At 47.2% G+C, this 16,506-nt stretch overlaps 1 protein-coding gene across 1 annotated transcript in view; it reads right to left on the reverse strand.

Annotated features, from left to right (window-relative positions):
- Positions 1 to 16,506, reverse strand: part of TMEM59L (transmembrane protein 59 like) — a 283,368-nt gene that overhangs the window by 265,863 nt on the left and 999 nt on the right. The window lies entirely within an intron of this gene.

Raw genomic sequence — 16,506 nt, forward strand, 5'->3', positions numbered from 1 at the left:
GGTGTATTCTAGGAAGTGTTTCGCCTTAGTCGCTAAATAAGTTTCAAGCAAGCGTCTCGCCTGTTTGTAGTCGGTAAGAGTGGCTGTGGAGGCGGAAGTGTATTTTTGGAAAGCCATAGACATTGCTGCTTTTAATGCAGAATATTCCTTTTTAGCTTCCTTTTTTTTTCCGGGAAACATAACTAATTATATGACCCCTCATTACTGCCTTAGAGGCATTCCAAAAAATGTCGGGTCAATCCCAATATTCTATGTTTTCATCAACAAAATTAGTCCAGTGGTATGTAAGATATAATTTAAAATCCTCAGAGTTAGCCAAATATTGTGGGAAGCGCCATATATAATCTGTTGGGTATATGTGAGGATGAGTTAGGGCCAGAGTTACAGGGGCATGGTCAGAAATCAATATGTCAAGTATATCCACCTTACTAACATTAGAGATTAATTCATCTGCAATTAGGAACTTGTCTATACGAGATAAAGTACCATGGGCCAGTGATAAATGGGTGTGTGTTCTGTCGCCAGGATGCAACAGTCTCCATGGATCGTAGAGTTGGATCTTGATCCGAGGCACCAACAGGATAAAGCTTTCATTGTTCCCAGGATGCATTGCATCGCCTCCTCTATAGCCCCGCCTCCAGGCACTGGAGCTCAGTTTCGTTAACCAATTCAATGCAGTATAAGTCAAAAGAGACGGTAGATGTTAGTCACATAGAACCACATTCTCATGACAGGAGAAGGGAACGGCTAATGCCATACAAACCCAAAGAACCTGATGAATGTGTTCACTGAGGACCACGTAGCTACCTTGCACAATTGTTCAGCGAACGCGCCACGGTGGGCTGCCCAAGAAGGTACAATGGACCGAGTAGAATGGGCTTTGATAGCAGCAGGAGCTGGGAGCCCAGCCTGCGTATAGGCTTGTGCAATCACCATTCTAACCCATCTGGCCAAGGTCTGCTTATTCGCAGGCCAGCCACGTTTGTGAAAATCAAAAAGTACAAAAAGGGTATCTGATCCTAAGGGAGGCAGTACTCTCTACATAAATACGGAGAGCCCGTACCACATCCAAAGACCACTCTGTGGAGGACAAACCAGAAGAGATAAAGGCCAGAACCACAATCTCCTGGTTAAGATGAAAAGATGATACCACCTTAGGTAGATAACCAGGACGAGTTCTAAGAACAGCCTGGTCACGGTGAAAAATCAGAGAGGGTGGACGACACCGCAAAGCGCCTAGGTCCGACACCCTCCTAGCAGAGGCAATAGCCAGCAGAAACACAATCTTAAGCGTAAGATATTTAAGGTCCACAGACTCAAGACGTTCAAATGGAGACTCTTGTAGAGCATTCAAAAACAACAGACAGATCCCATGGAGCCACCGGAGGGACATAGGGAGGCTGAATCCGTAAAACACCCTGAGTGAAAGTATGAACGTCAGGGAGAGACGCAATTTTCCTCTGAAACCACACCGACAAGGCAGAAATATGAACCTTGAGGGAGGCCAGATGATGGCCTAAGTCCAGGCCCTGTTGCAGAAAAGTAAAAAGTCTGGAAGTTTTGAAAGAATATGCATCATAATTCTTACCAGCACACCAGGTGAAGAATTCCAGAACCTATGATAAATCCGTGTAGACGACGGTTTACGGGCTTTCAACATAGTTTGAATAACCGCCTCAGAGAATCCCTTGGCCCTCAGGAGTGAAGCTTCAAGAGCCATGCTGTCAAAGCCAGTCTGGCCAGGTCCGGAAGGACACAATGGCCCTGATCGAGAAGGTCTGGGCGTTGAGAAGAAGAAGAGGACGCACTATCGAGAGTCTGCAGGTCTGAGAACCAATACCGTCTGGGCCATGCTGGAGCGACTAGGAGTAGTATTCTTCTTTCTTGCTTGAACTTCTGCAGTACAGTGGGCAGGAGTGACACTGGAGGGAACACGTATGGCAGCAGAAAGGTCCATGGAATTGCCAGTGCGTCCACAAATGCTGCTTGAGGATCCCTTGTCCTTGATCCAAAGAACGGAACCTAGCGATTGTGTCGAGATGCCATCAGGTCTACATCTGGTAGGCCCCACTTGTCCACTAGGAGTTGAAAGACTTCCGGATGAAGACTCCACTCTCTGGCGTGAACGTCCTGATGACTGAGGAAATCCGCTTCCCAGTTGAGGACTGGAATGAACACTGCCGATATTGCTGGCAGATGATTCCGCCCAACGGAGGATCTTTGATACTTCCAGCATTGCCATGCGGCTTCGAGTGCCGCCTTGATGATTTAAGTACGCCACCGTGGTGGCGTTATCTGATTGTACTTCAACAGGCCTGTTCTGTACTAGAGGCAGGGCCATTGTCAACGCATTGAACACTGCCCTCAATTCCAGAATGTTTATCGGGAGGAGAGATTCCTCCCTGGTCCACCGACTCTGGACAGAGTGTTGCTCCAACCCCGCAGACTGGCATCCTTTGTCAAGAGGACCCACTTGGAGATCCAGAAGGGACGGCCCCTGCTCAACTGTTGGTCCTGTAGCCAGCTCAGTGACAGACGAACCTCCGGAGTCAAGGAGATCATTTGAGACCTGATCCGATGAGGCAGGCCATTCCACTTGGAAAGGATTAACCTCTGCAGAGGGCGGGAATTAAATTGAGCATACTCCACCATGTCAAAAGCCAACATCATGAGCCCTAGTACTTGCATCGCTGAGTGTATCGACACTCTTGGGTCGAGAGGAAATATCTGATCCTGTCCTGAAGTTTCAGGACTTTCTCTGGAGACAAAAACAATCGTTGCTTGTGTGTGTCCAGTAGTGCCCCCAGGTGCACCATGCTCCGAGCAGGGACCAGCGAGGACTTTTACCAGCTGATTAGCCACACGTGGGCTTGTAGGAATTGCACCGTCAGTTACAGATGACTGAGAAGAATCTCTTAGGAGTTCGCCAGGATCAGCAAGTCGTCCAGATATGGCAGGATCCTGATTCCCCAACGGCGGAGAAAAGCCATCATCACGGCCATGACCTTGGTGAAGATCCGAGGGGCCGTGGCCAATCCAAAAGGCAGTGCCTGGAAGTGATAATGTAGGCTGCCAATAGCAAATCGCAGATATTGCTGATGCGACATGGCAATAGGTATGTGCAGGTAAGCATCCTGTAAGTCCAGAGATACCATGTAGTCTTCAGGTTCCAGTACTATAGTGCACAGGGTTTCTATATGGAATTTGGATACTCTCACAAACTTGTTCAATGATTTGAGGTTGAGTATAGGCCAGAAGGACCCATTTGGCTTCGGAACTAGAAACAGGGTCGAATAGTAACCCCTACCTCTCTGAAACGGTACCGGAACTACCTCTCCTGTATCCAGGAGGGATTGTACAACCAAGTGTAGAGCTTGCACTTTTAACAGATCCGCAGGGATAACCGTTGTGCAAAACTGGCGAGGGGGACGTCTCTTGAAAGAGATTGCGTACCCGTGAGAGACAACTTCCCGCACCCAGGCATCCAAAGTGGTCTCTAACCAGGCCTGGCCGAGTTGCAGAAGTCGGCATCCCACCAAGGGGGAGGCCTGCCCCGTCATGCAGCAGGCTTGACTTGTTTGGAAGCAGGCTGACGGGCGGCCCAGGATTGTTTAGATTTAGGTTTAGTGGTTTTGGAAGCACGAGTCTGCCATGGATACGCCTGACCCTTTACTTTACCTGGAGGTCGAAAGGAACGAAAGGTGGTACTCTTAGCCTTCAGAACAGAAGGATTAGTATTTAGGAGACATGCAGTCTTGGCAGTAGCCAAGTCAGTTACAATCTTGTTCAGATCTTCCCCAAATAGGATATCCCCCTTAAAAGGGAGCACCTCCAAAGTCTTTTTGGAGTCCAGGTCCACCTTCCAGTACCTCAACCACATAATTCTACGAGCCAGGATGGACGTAGTAGGCGCTTTGGCCGCCATTACACCTGCATCAGAGGCCGCCTCCTGAATATAGTGGGAGGATGTGGTAATATAAGACAGACATTGTCTGGCAGTGTCAGAAAAGTCCTGCGGTAGCTCATCCTCAATTGCTTGAACCCATGCTTCAATACCTTTTGCGGCCCAGGAGGCTGCTATAGTGGGTCTATGTACAGCGCCAGTAAGGGAGTAAATAGACTTCAGGTATCCCTCCACACGCTTATCCGTCAGTTTCTTCAGTGAGGTGACAGTGGTGACAAACAGAGTAGATAACACCATAAGACGGGCGACATGAGAGTCCACCAGCGGTGGAGTTTCCCACTTGTTACTTAACTCTGCAGGGATAGGATAATGAACTAGCATCTTTTTAGACAGGGAAAATTTCTTTCCTGGTGATGACCAGGATTCCTGACGTATGTTAATTAAGTGGTCAGAATGTGGTAAGACTACCATAGCAACCTTCTGACGTTTGAACTTATCAGGTTTCTTAGACGCAGTAGTAGGCACGATGTCATCATCTATTTGAAGAATTAAAGTTAATAGCCGTCACTAGGTCAGGAACATCAACCTAGGTTCTAGATTCCTCATCAGAAGCAAATTTATCAGTGTCTGACAGTCACAAGTGTACTCATCATACTTGAGAACACTGCCCAAGGTGGGTCCTGACTGGCCACAGGTATTGCAGGTAGACTGGGTGTATGGCACCAGCAGCTAAAACTTCCCCCTCAGGTAAATCCGTGGTGCCAGTACTGCAGGATGCAGAAGTGTCTGCGGATTTCCCGCCCTGTGTGGCATACATTATAGGGAACGTAGCCGTAGGGCGTAACGGAACAATATAGCCAGACAAACACAATATCTGCAAAAAAAAAACCCTATGTTATGTGACAGTAAACACAGGACACAAAACACAGTAAAAATACCAAGTTTCTGTGTAACACTTTATGTATATGTATATATATATATATATATATATATATATATATATAAGATAGCAGAAACCTAGGCGCTTTAGTACAGATGTGCTATCAATGTTATCAATAGCACACCTTAACCCTTCTAAGAGTAGCAGCTCATAATAGAGTTTGTGTATGGTATACACATAGACAGAAATAGGTAATGAAGAAAATAAGCGCTGAGTGTAATAACAAAATATAATAAAGGAATATTCAGGTGGGAGTAGTTATGGCCAAAGACACTTATCTGGTTAAAAGAACTTCCAACGAGTGTTCATTATTTTGGATTTACATGTAAAAGAAAAACACAACAGACATTGGGGGTCATTCCGAGTTGTTCGCTCGCTAGCTGTTTTTAGCAGCATTGCACACGCCAGGCCGCCGCCCTCTGGGAGTGTATCTTAGCATAGCAGAATTGCGAACGAAAGATTAGCAGAATTGCTACTAAATAATTCTTTGCAGTTTCTGAGTAGCTCCAGACCTACTCACAGATTGCGATCAGCTCAGTCCGTTTAGTTCCTGGTTTGACGTCACAAACACGCCCTGCATTCGGCCAACCACTCCCCCGTTTCTCCAGACACTCCCGCGTTTTTCACTGGCATGCCTGCGTTTTTTAGCCAACGCTGTGAAGACGCTGAGTTGCTGCCCAGAAACGTCCCTTTCTTGTCAATCATTTACCTAACAGCTGTGCGACTGAAAAGCGTCGTACGAACACCAGCAAATCTACTAAGTTTTGTGTTAAATAACTTAGCGCATCTGCGCTGTGTACCATGCGCATACGCAGTTAGCAACAAATCGCAGCATAGCGAAAATCGGCAACGAGCGAACAACTCGGAATGACCCCCATAGTGTGTACCGTTCTCAGACTCACAATATGTCATTTGCAATGAAGGGCAATAAATTAGGGAACAGGCTTATTCCCAATAAAACATATTTAGTAGCCCAAACATTAAAGAATAAAACATAATATGGGTTTAATATACAAAGACATACATTAGCTGAAAAACACACGTACAAGATAAAAATTATTAAAAGCTTATCTGTCCATCAAATAGAGAGATCAGCAGCAGACTGTCCCAAGGACATAAACATTTTCTAGCTATTATTATGACTTGGGACAGCCTTTGGCCATAACTACTCCCACCTGAATATTCCTTTATTATATTTTGTTATCACACACATAAGCTTATATATATATATATATATATATATATATACACTGCTCAAAAACATAAAGGGAACACTAAAATAACACATCCTAGATCTGAATGAATGAAATATTCTTATTAAAAACTTTGTTCTTTACATAGTTCAATGTGCTGACAACAAAATCACACAAAAATTATCAATGGAAATCAAATCTATTAACCCATGGAGGTCTGGATTTCGAATCACACTCAAAATTAAAGTGGAAAAACACACTACAGGCTGATCCAACTTTGATGTAATGTCCTTAATACAAGTCAAAATGAGGCTCAGTAGTGTGTGTGGCCTCCACGTGCCTGTATGACCTCCCTACAATGCCAGGGCATGCTCCTGATGAGGTGGCGAATGGTCTCCTGAGGGATCTCCTCCCAGACCTGGACTAAAGCATAAGCCAACTCCTGGACAGTTTGTGGTGCAATGTGGCATTGGTGGATGGAGCGAGACATGATGTCCCAGATGTGCTCAATTGGATTCAGGTCTGGGGAACGGGCGGGCCAGTCCATAGCATCAATGCCTTTGTCTTGCAGGAACTGCTGACACACTCCAGCCACATGAGGTCTAGCATTGTCTAGCATTAGGAGGAACCCAGGGCCAACCGCACCAGCATATGGTCTCACAAGGGGTCTGAGGATCTCATCTCGGTACCTAATGGCAGTCAGGCTCCCTCTGGCGAGCACATGGAGGGCTGTGCGGCCCCCCAAAGAAATGCCACCCCACACCATTACTGACCCACTGCCAAACTGGTCATGCTCGAGGATGTTGCAGGCAGCAGAACGTTCTCCTTGGCGTCTCCAGACTCTGTCACGTCTGTCACATGTGCTCAGTGAGAACCTGCTTTCATCTGTGAAGAGCACAGGGCACCAGTGGCGAATTTGCCAATCTTGGTGTTCTCTGGCAAATGCCAAACGTCCTGCACGGTGTTGGGCTGTAAGCACAACCCCCACCTGTGGACGTCGGGCCCTCATACCACCCTCATGGAGTCTGTTTCTGATCGTTTGTGTAGACACATGCATATTTGTGGCTTGCTGGAGGTCATTTTGCAGGGCTCTGGCAGTGCTCCTCCTGTTCCTCCTTGCACAAAGGTGGAGGTAGCGGTCCAGCTGCTGGGTTGTTGCCCTCCTACGTCCTCCTCCACGTCTCCTGATGTACTGGCCTATCTCCTGGTAGCGCCTCCATGCTCTGGACACTACGCTGACAGACACAGCAAACCTTCTTGCCACAGCTCGCATTGATGTGTCATCCTGGATGAGCTGCACTACCTGAGCCACTTGTGTGGGTTGTAGACTCCGTCTCATGCTACCATTAGAGTGAAAGCACCGCCAGCTTTCAAAAGTGACCAAAACATCAGCCAGAAAGCATAAGAGCTCAGAAGTGGTATGTGGTTACCATCTGCAGAACAACTCCTTTATTGGGGGTGTCTTGCTAATTGCCTATAATTTCCACCTGTTGTCTATTCCATTTGCACAACAGCATGTGAAATTGATTGTCAATCAGTGTTGCTTCCTAAGTGGACAGATTGATTTCACAGAAGTGTGATTGACTTGGAGTTACATTGTGTTAAGTGTTCCCTTTATTTTTTTGATCAGTGTATGTATATATATATATATATATATATATATATGGGACCCTGACACACCTGGCCCCTCAGGGAACAGAATATGGTGATAGCAATATGTGATACAGGAGAATGGAATCCCGCAGCTACAGGCACACTCAGTAACATGTACAATGCAGAAGTTACATATAAACCATAAAACTGCACTGGACTAGTAATTTACATATAACTATGTATGAGTATACAGTAGATATAACAATGCACAGTAGATACTGGATGTATATTACAGAATCCTTGCAGCAAATATTCAGATAGCAGTACACTTGTTCTTAACTAACACTGTCTAAAATGACATGTAGAATACTCAAGTGCCTGTAAATGCACAGCGCTGATGAGGCAGGCGGCTTTACAGAGGAGAAAGAGCCCTGCAGTCCCGGAGATCAGCCCAGCTAGTAGTGAAGATGGCGCCAAAATCTCAGGGAGTGAGGAGAGTGAAATGCAGCTCCAGGACGGGAACACCGGCAGTAGATGGCGCCCAGAGCTGGAGGAGGGGCTACAGGCCAGCGTCTTATACCCTCTGCTGGTCCTCACCACCGGGTACTGTGGAGCCTATAACAAACTGATTTTAGTAAATCCGACCTCTGTTCCCTTACCCTGGTGGATACAGTGGGGTCCCTGTGCAGTACAGTGTCCACGCCAGCGGTGCGGTCCATCTCCTGGGACCGCGACCAGATCACGATTAACCGGCGGATCCCACCTGGGGGACCCTCTTGCCTCCTCCCTGATGTGCAGCCACGAGATCCAGGAGAGCGTCAGCGGTATGTGTCTGAAGTCTGGTGCGCCTCCGCCGAAAGTACCCGGGAACCAGACCGCGGGAGTATGCAGCGCTGCTGGGGAGGTGATGGAGCCACAGCACAGAATGTCAGACGGACATAAAAGTGCTGCGGCCCTTGAAGTCTTCTAAAAAGCTCTTTGCAGGGCTGCCTAGCGCAGCCCCACCTGTTAGCTGCCTGCTCTGCAGGCACTAACTTACAAACTGAGCTCCAGTGCCTGGAGGCGGGACTACAGAGGAGGCAGTGCAATGCATCCTGGGAACAGTCAAAGCTTTAGCCTGTTGGTGCCTCGGATCAAGATCCAACTCTACACCCCCCGATGTTATTCCCTCTGGAATACCAGTCTACCCCGCTGCAGAAAATTATTTTTATTTCAGGGAGCTGTCCCCCCATGTTTGATTTTCAGAAATATTTTCTGCATCTAGCTCCACTAAATGTATACTCTCCTACATACTTTGACTTCCAGCTGTTGATCAAAGAGCAGAAAAAGAATGGTCAGTATTAGCGCACAGATGTGGACTACAGAGGCCATTTTGTTGCAGCCTGAAAAATACAGACATCCTAGGCCTTCTAGAAGGTATCTTTTTTTAGTGATAGATTGCAGAAAAGTCTAGTCTAGAGATATGGGGGGATATGTTTAGAGATAATAATAAGATTTTACTCACCGGTAAATCTATTTCTCGTAGTCCGTAGTGGATGCTGGGACTCCGTAAGGACCATGGGGAATAGCGGCTCCGCAGGAGACTGGGCACAACTAAAGAAAGCTTTAGGACTACCTGGTGTGCACTGGCTCCTCCCACTATGACCCTCCTCCAGACCACAGTTAGGATACTGTGCCCGGAAGAGCTGACACAATAAGGAAGGATTTTGAATCCCGGGTAAGACCCATACCAGCCACACCAATCACACCGTATAACTCGTGATACTATACCCAGTTAACAGTATGAAATATAACTGAGCCTCTCAACAGATGGCTCAACAATAACCCTTTAGTTAGGCAATAACTATATACAAGTATTGCAGACAATCCGCACTTGGGATGGGCGCCCAGCATCCACTACGGACTACGAGAAATAGATTTACCGGTGAGTAAAATCTTATTTTCTCTGACGTCCTAAGTGGATGCTGGGACTCCGTAAAGGACCATGGGGATTATACCAAAGCTCCCAAACGGGCGGGAGAGTGCGGATGACTCTGCAGCACCGAATGAGCAAACTCTAGGTCCTCCTCAGCCAGGGTATCAAACTTGTAGACTCTTGCAAAAGTGTTTGAACCCGACCAAGTAACAGCTCGGCAAAATTGTAAAGCCGAGACCCCTCGGGCAGCCGCCCAAGAAGAGCCCCTTTCCTCGTGGAATGGGCTTTTACAGATTTAGGGTGCGGCAGTCCAGCCGCAGAATGTGCAAGTTGAATCGTGCTACAGATCCAGCGAGCAATAGTCTGCTTAGAAGCAGGAGCACCCAGCTTGTTGGGTGCATATAGGATAAATAGCGAGTCAGTTTTCCTGACTCCAGCCGTCCTGGAAACATATATTTTTCAGGGCCCTGACTACGTCCAGTAACTTGGAATCCTCCAAGTCCCAAGTAGCCGCAGGAATCAACCTAGCTTAAATTCCTCTGTTGGGGCCTTCTTGGCCTCACAGCACGCAACATATTTCCGCCATATGCGGTGATAATGGTTTGCGCTCACTTCTTTCCTAGCTTTAATTAGCGTAGGGATAACTTCCTCCGGAATGCCCTTTTCCTTCAGGATCTGGAGTTCAACCGCCATGCTGTCAAACGCAGCCGCGGTACGTCTTGGAACAGACAGGCCCCCTGCTGCAGCAGGTCCTGTCTGAGCGGCAGAGGCCATGGGTCCTCTGAGATCATTTCTTGGAGTTCTGGGTACCAAGCTCTTCTTGGCCAATCCGGAACAAGGAGTATAGTTCTTACTCCTCTCCTTCTTATTATTCTCATTACCCTGGGTATGAGAGGCAGAGAAGGGAACACATACCCCGACTGGTACACCACGGTGTTACCAGAGCGTCCACAGCTATCGCCTGAGGGTCCCTTGACCTGGCGCAATATCTTTTTAGCTTTTTGTTGAGGCGGGACGCCATCATGTCCACCTGTGGCCTTTCCCAACGGTGCACAATCATTTGGAAGACTTCTGGATGAAGTCCCCACTCTCCCGGGTGGAGGTCGTGTTTGCTGAGAAAGTCTGCTTCCCAGTTGTCCACTCCGGGAATGAACACTGCTGACAGTGCTAACACATGATTTTCCGCCCATCGGAGAATCCTTGTGGCTTCTGCCATCGCCATCCTGCTTCTTGTGACGCCCTGTCGGTTTACATGAGCGACCGCCGTGATGTTGTCTGACTGGATCAGCACCGGCCGGCGTTGAAGCAGGGTCTAGCCTGACTTAGGGCATTGTAAATGTCCCTTAGTTCCAGAATATTTATGTGTAGGGAAGTCTCCTGACTTGTCCATAGTCCTTGGAAGTTTCTTCCCTGTGTGACTGCCCCCCAGCCTCGAAGGCTGGCATCCGTGGTCACCAGGACCCAGTCCTGTATGCCGAATCTGCGGCCCTCTAGAAGATGAGCACTCTGCAGCCACCACAACAGCGACACCCTGGCCCTTGGAGACAGGGTTATCCGCCGATGCATCTGAAGATGCGACCCGGACCACTTGTCCAACAGATCCCACTGGAAGATCCTTGCATGGAACCTGCCGAATGGAAATTCTTTGTAAGAAGCTACCATCTTTCCCAGGGCTCGCGTGCATTGATGCACCGACACCTGTATTTGTATTAGGAGGTCTCTGTCTAGAGACGACAACTCCTTGGACTTCTCCTCCGGGAGAAAACTCTTTTTTCTTGTTCTGTGTCCAGAACCATATCCAGGAACAGTAGACGCGTCGTAGGAACCAGCTGCGACTTTGGAATATTCAGAATCCAGACGTGCTGTTGTAGCACTTCCCGAGATAGTGCTACTCCGACGAACAACTGCTCCCTGGACCTCGCCTTTATAAGGAGATCGTCCGAGTACGGGATAATTATTTCGGCCATTACCTTGGTAAATACCCTCGGTGCCGGGGACAGACCAACGGCAACGTCTGGAATTGGTAATGACAAACCTGTACCACAATTTTGAGGTACTCCTGGTGAGGAGGGTAAATAGGGACATGCAGGTAAGCATCCTTGATGTCCAGTGATACCATGAAATTCTCCAGGCTTGCAATAATCGCCCTGAGCGATTCCATTTTGAACTTGAACCTTCGTATATAAGTGTTCAAGGATTTCAATTTTAGAATGGGTCTCACCGAACCGTCTGGTTTCGGTACCACAAACATTTTGGAATAGTAACCCCGGCCTTGTTGAAGGAGGGGTACCTTGATTTCACCTGCTGGAAGTACAGCTTGTGAATTGCCGCCAGTACTACCTCCCTTTCTCCGAGGGCAGCAGGCAAGGCTGATGTGAGGTAACGGCGAGGGGGAGTTGCCTCGAACTCCAGCTTGTATCCCTGTGATACTACTTGCAGAACCTAGGGATCCACCTGTGGGCAAGCCCACTGGTCCCTGAAGTTCCCGAGACGCGCCCCCACCGCACCTGTCTCCACCTGTGGAGCCCCAGCGTCATGCGGTGGACTCAGAGGAAGCGGGGGAAGATTTTTGATCCTGGGAACTGGCTGTCTGGTGCAGCTTTTTACTTCTTCCCTTGTCTCTGTGCAGAAAGGAAGCGCCTTTGACCCGCTTGCTTTTCTGAAGCCGAAAGGACTGTACCTGAAAATACGGTGCTTTCTTAGGCTGTGAGGAAACCTGAGGTAAAAAAATTTCTTCCCAGCTGTTGCTGTGGATACGAGGTCCCAGAGACCATCCCCAAACAATTCCTCACCCTTATAAGGCAGAATCTCCATGTGCCTTTTAAAGTCAGCATCACCTGTCCACTGCCGGGTCTCTAATACCCTCCTGGCAGAATGGACATTGCCTTAATTCTGGATGCCAGCCGGCAAATATCCCTCTGTGCATCCCTCATATATAAGACGACGTCTTTAATATGCTCTATGTTAGCAAAATATTATCTCTGTCTAGGGTATTAATATTGACAGGGTATCAGACCACGCTGCGGCAGCACTATTCATGCTGAGGCAATTGCAGGTCTCAGTATAGTACCTGAGTGTGTATATACAGACTTCAGGATAGCCTCCTGCTTTTTATCAGCAGGCTCCTTCAAAGTGGCCGTATCCTAAGACGGCAATGCCACCTGTTTTGACAAACGTGTGAGCGCCTTATCCACCCTAGGGGATATCTCCCAACGTGACCTATCCTCTGGCGGGAAAGGGTACGCCATCAGTAACTTTTTAGAAATTACCAGTTTCTTATCGGGGGAACCCACGCTTCTTTACACACTTCATTCACTCATCTGATGGGGGAACAAAACACTGGCTGCTTTTTCTCCCCAAACATAAAACCCTTTTTATGTGGTACTTGGGTTCATGTCAGAAATGTGTAACACATTTTTCATTGCCAAGATCATGCAACGGATGTTCCTAGTGGATTGTGTATATGTCTCAATCTCGTCGACACTAGAGTCAGACTCCGTGTCGACATCTGTGTCTGCCATCTGAGGTAACGGGCGTTTTTTTTTTTTTTTTTTGAGCCCCTGATGGCCTTTGAGACGCCTGGGCAGGCGCGGGCTGAGAAGCCGGCTGTCCCACAGCTGTTACGTCATCCAGCATTTTATGTAAGGAGTTGACATTGTCGGTTAATACCTTCCACCTATCCATCCACTCTGATGTCGGCCCCACAGGGGGCGACATCCCATTTATCGCCCTCTTTGCTCCGCCTCCACGTAACCTTCCTCATCCAACATGTCGACACAGCCGTACCAACACACCGCACACATACAGGGAATGCTCTGACTGAGGACAGGACCCCACAAAGTCCTTTGGGGAGACAGAGAGAGAGTATGCCAGCACACACCAGAGCGCTATATAATGCAGGGATTAACACTATAACTGAGTGATTTTTTCCCCAATAGCTGCTTATTGCGCCTAAATTTAGTGCCCCCCCCTCTCTTTTTAACCCTTTGAGCCTGAAAACTACAGGGGAGAGCCTGGGGAGCTGTCTTGCAGCTGCACTGTGAAGTAAAAATGGCGCCAGTGTGCTGAGGGAGTTAGCCCCGCCCCTTTTTCGGCTGACTTTTCTCCCGCTTTTTTCAGGAATTCTGGCAGGGGTAATTTATCACATATATAGCCTCTGGGACTATATATTGTGATGATTTGCCAGCCAAGGTGTTTATATTGCTGCTCAGGGCGCCCCCCCCCCCCAGCGCCCTGCACCCATCAGTGACCGGAGTGTGAGGTGTGCATGAGGAGCAATGGCGCACAGCTGCAGTGCTGTGCGCTACCTTGTTGAAAACCGAGGTCTTCTGCCGCCGATTTTCCGGAACACTTCTTGCTTCTGGCTCTGTAAGGGGGACGGCGGCGCGGCTCCGGGACCGAACGATCGAGGTCGGGTCCTGTGTTCGATCCCTCTGGAGCTAATGGTGTCCAGTAGCCTAAGAAGCCCAAACTATCTCCAGTCAGGTAGGTTCGCTTCTTCTCCCCTTAGTCCCTCGCTGCAGTGAGTCTGTTGCCAGCAGATCTCACTGTAAAATATAAAACCTAAAATATACTTTCTTTCTAGGAGCTCAGGAGAGCCCCTAGTGTGCATCCAGCTCAGCCGGGCACAAGATTGTAACTGAGGTCTGGAGGAGGGTCATAGTGGGAGGAGCCAGTGCACACCAGGTAGTCCTAAAGCTTTCTTTAGTTGTGCCCAGTCTCCTGCGGAGCCCTATTCCCCATGGTCCTTACGGAGTCCCAGCATCCACTTAGGACGTCAGAGAAAAATGAAATAGCAGCAAGTTAAATTAAAAAGATGATATAGAGAGAGTCGATACAAAGAGGAAAGCCAGAGTAGAAACAGAAGGAAAGTATGCCTACAGTGGTTCAACTACAGTTCAAGTATTCAGTTTCTGGGGGGGTTGGCATATCAAACTTATGAGATAAAGTAGAGAAGTTGCCCAAAACAACCAATCAGCTGATGTCCTTTATCTAGCACAGTATATGAAATTTCAGTTAGAAGCTGATTTCAAACTTTACAATCATTACATACTGTAAATTGCTATTGTACTTTTATTCTTTGGGATGGACTGATTCCCGAAGTTTGTACCAGTGACATGCGGTGAGGTAGAGCCTTTCCTGTCATACTAACGTATAAGTCAGAATTTTTACTACATAAGGTATATGAAAAATACAAAGAATATATTAGCAATATCTTCTTTGTATTATTCTAATCATTTTTTTTAGTCAAAACTGTGAAGTATAAAGTCTATGACAGGTGAGGCAGTGCCTCCACTGCCTACCTTATCTGCACATCTCTGATCAAAGTTCACCAAAGTTCCAGTAGTATATACTGCCGCACCTGTGTATAATGCCCACATGGGCTCATACTGTATATTGTGTGGAAATCTGGCTCTGGTACTAGCTAGTGCCTCCTGAGCCATTTACCTCACCGCACGTACCTGGTTTGTACAATGTACTGAGTAACAGTAAACTGAGTGGGAAGGATTTTAGAAGTAGGATGTGAATGGAGTTTTATACCCCTTTTCCACTAGCTCAAAAAACACGGGTAAATGCACGGGGGCGCGCATTTACCCGTGTTTTTGGCAAGTGGAAAAGGGTAAACCCGGATCAAGTGACCCGTGAATCCTACCCGGCTATTTACCTGGGTAGGACACGGGAATGATCCGGGTAGGGTGTAGTGTAAACGGGAGCCGTGTCGATGCGACACGGCTCCCGTTTACACTGTATGGATGGGCGGCGCTGGGAGATCATGTGATCTCCCTGCGCCGCCCCTGCCGTGTAGCTAGAAGCGTCACCAACCCGGCATATGCCGGGTTGTGGCTGCTAATGGGAAAGGGACCGAGCACGGGTCGCAGCAGGGGGCAGCTCCCGTGTCAGGCTCCCGGCTGCGACCCGTGCTCGTAGGTGTAAAAGGGGTATTATATATCTCTTCAGATGTTATGTCTGCTCAACTGGACAGTGAAATACATGAGTTTATATTTAATCTGAACACATTTCATCTCTGTATTAAGGTTCCTGTTCACTGTTGAAAGTTAGTCTTTATTACAAGTAAACTATTTAGTTTACTATATCTGATACATATTTCTGAGTGTTATAGGCCCAAATGTGTTAAGCCTTAAAAAGTGATAAAGAGCACTAAAGTACCAACCAACCAGTTCTTTATTGTCATTTTTCAAACACATTCTGTAACATGGCAGTTACAGTAGGAAGCTGATTGGCTGGTACTTTATCACTCTTTGGGTCTATTTACTAAGCCTTGGATGGAGATAGAAGTGGATGGAGATAAGGTACCAACCAATCAGCTCTTAACAGCCATGTTACAGGCTGTGTTTGACAAATGACAGTAAAGAGCTGGTTGGCTGGTACTTTATCTCCATAAACTTTTAAATAGAGCCTTGAATCACTCTCCACTTTATCACGTTTTAAGGCTTAATACATTTGGGCCTAACTAAAGTAATGGTTCAAGCTCAATACAAAATAGAGACCATTCTGGAACTGGTTGAAGGGAGTGAAGGGTGGATAAGACAATGTTGGTGAGTTTGAAGGCCTTTCGGTGGACACAGATGCACATCTACAGTACTGTATTCATTCACATCTAATTATTAAAATAATCTAAACGTTATCCAAATAATCTAAATATCAAATAGGTACTACAAGTATAAAGCAAGGTATCACAAAAGGGTAATATTGTACAATTTTGAAAATGACTCTGACTAGTTTGTTTCCATATGCACTAATATTAGCACAAAAACAGTTTAACCTATATGAATTTAAACCATTTACTGCTTGTGACAAAACTGGGAAAATGGAAAAAAGGACTACACTGTAAAAACAAACGTATCCCTAACCTACGTACATAAACCAGTACAATCCAGCAAGGCAGGCAATACGTTTGTTGTTTAGAATGATACTGGGATTGGTGCATAAACAAATTATT

Source organism: Pseudophryne corroboree, chromosome 1 (assembly GCF_028390025.1).
Source record: "Pseudophryne corroboree isolate aPseCor3 chromosome 1, aPseCor3.hap2, whole genome shotgun sequence".
Classification (NCBI taxonomy): domain Eukaryota; kingdom Metazoa; phylum Chordata; class Amphibia; order Anura; family Myobatrachidae; genus Pseudophryne; species Pseudophryne corroboree.